This window comes from Ixodes scapularis, unplaced genomic scaffold, assembly GCF_016920785.2.
Source record: "Ixodes scapularis isolate PalLabHiFi unplaced genomic scaffold, ASM1692078v2 PGA_scaffold0__279_contigs__length_252992795, whole genome shotgun sequence".
NCBI classification, from domain to species: domain Eukaryota; kingdom Metazoa; phylum Arthropoda; class Arachnida; order Ixodida; family Ixodidae; genus Ixodes; species Ixodes scapularis.
The window spans coordinates 48,257,876-48,260,171 of NW_024609835.1; positions in this window are offsets into that span (position 1 = coordinate 48,257,876).

Here is a 2,296-nt window from a genome sequence, read left to right on the forward strand (position 1 = left end):
AGAAAATATATCGTTCAGGTTGGGCAACCTATTTAGGGATAAGAAAATATTCACTCGAAAGATCAGAAATCCAGACAGCGATCACGCGAGCTGTCAGTGTGTCTGAAGGGAATATATCGAATACGCCTCTACAACGCCGAAACATTCATCTCCAACGCAACAGGTATTGAAAATGGTCGCTGAACCGAGCATACATAAACAGGAGAGAACAAGAATAGAAACAACATTGAAAAAGAAAAAGGGGGTGCTGCATTCGGGTACCGGAGGACTGTTGTTATTGTTGCCGCTGTTGTCGTTGTTTTTTCCATCTGGCATCTATACCACGCAGCGTACCCATAATAACCACGCACCGGTGGCACGAGAAGGAAGCACAGCGTCCGCCACGACTCCTTATAATAGCATCAGCCACAGCGCAGGCTGTCCCGTCGGCCGAAGGCGCGGAGCGCCGGCTTTTTCGTTTCTGCTGCGTCTTCGGCTGATACCTGCCTCCCTCCGCGCGTCCTATTCGACCGGAGAGTCTGCGCCTGGAAGAGGTCTCTGGAAAAGAAACTCCTCGTCCGAGGACGACCTCTATCCGGGTATGGAGACGCTCGCTCGATCCATCCAACGCTGTTGGCGTCGCTGTTTCCCTGCTTCTTCTTCTTGTTGTTGTTATTGAAGATGACGCTGTCATTATTATTCGTGCACCATTTTTATTTATCTTTTTCTTGCTCGCTTGGCGGGCGGAGGAGGGGGGAGGGAGGACTGGTGGGAAGCGCCAGAGGGAGGCGGTTGGCTTTTGTGCGGCGCGTCTGTCCGGAGGCCTTTGATGCTGGGACTGTGCCCGGCTCACTCCCCTCACCGGGGCCGATAACCGTGGCGAATGCTCGAGAGCCGGCTGCTGCCTTCGTGGTTGGTGGCGTGCTGGAGGGGCCGCCGCCGCCGCCACCACACTTTGCCACGACCCCCGGGGCCAGCGCGAAGAGGACTCGCGTTGGCATGCACGGTTCGTGTTGGACCGCGCTTGCCTCCGTGATTTTGCTCGGACGCGCCGGATCCGATCTGGTTGGCTGGATGACTGCGTTGGGTTAAGCTTCCTTCCCAATGGTCTGCAAAAAAGAAGAAAAAAAAGTTTAAACAATTACACGGAGCGTTTTTTTGTTTTCTTGTGTCTGTTGCAGCCGGAATATTTACGTGACAGGACCCGCACAGCCTAGAGATATATATTTATGTGTGCGTTGCGAAAAAGGTAGATATATGGAGGAAATACACATCGGCGCTTGCGAGAGACAGGACACCGATGGGGTCTGAAATTTTGTTAAATGCTTAACTCATTCCGAAGAGATTCTGCAAATAGTTCGAGCTTCGAAAGCATTCAGTCTTATTTATTCTGCTTGGATTTTAAGAAAAATGACTGAAATCGGATGGACTCAGACAAATGACCGATGTCAAATAAATGAAGTGCTTACTGCACGGAGAGAGCTTAAATGCAACCTCAGTTAGAATTTAGAAGGTAAAAGGCGAAATTAACGTTATATGTCTAAAGATTCTGAGGCTTATTCCCCCTATAACCAGAGGTGTGTGTGTCACGTTGCAGATGAAATATTAAGCGAGCGCAACAGTACTGCCAACCCGGGATATTAAACGTCCATGAATCTAGGTTGAAACTGGTGACGGTGAGGAATGAACGCTCAAGAGTTCTTACGAATCAAGAGATCCAGCTTTCCATGAGATCCAACCAGTGAAAAGATCGAACAGGTATGCGATCGCCAGCTCCAGCAGTTCAAGGGAGATTGAACGATTTAAAAGAGATTTAACATTGATTACTGATGCACAGGACCCGAGGGATCCGATATTGCTAGAGATGTCAGTCGAGTCAAGAGTTCTCTCGGCTCAAGAAATACAACGAGTGAAGAGATCAAAGGAGGGCCAAAAGTCAACCCCAGAGCAAGTTTGTCTTTTTCAACAAGACCACGTTAACATTAGGGCAATGGGGGCAAAGAACATACATCCGTCCAGGTCTTTTTTTCGTTTTTATCAGGGTTTTTTTTATATAAAATACAGTTACTGAGACAATGTCACCAGTTCTCAATAGACTGAACTCACAGAGCGTTCGAGGCATGCTTGATGCCGCAATAACATTAGATTTCAGGAGGCAGACGGCAGTGCAGGAGAGGACTTCTGCTGTTTCGTGCTTTACACGCCTAGAGCGCGAACTGTGTCGCGCGCGCAGTAAGGCTAAAGTTCCCTCGATGTACAGCGGCAGAGGTGGCGTAGTCGAACTGGATGATGAGATTGGTCTATTACGGTTTTAGCA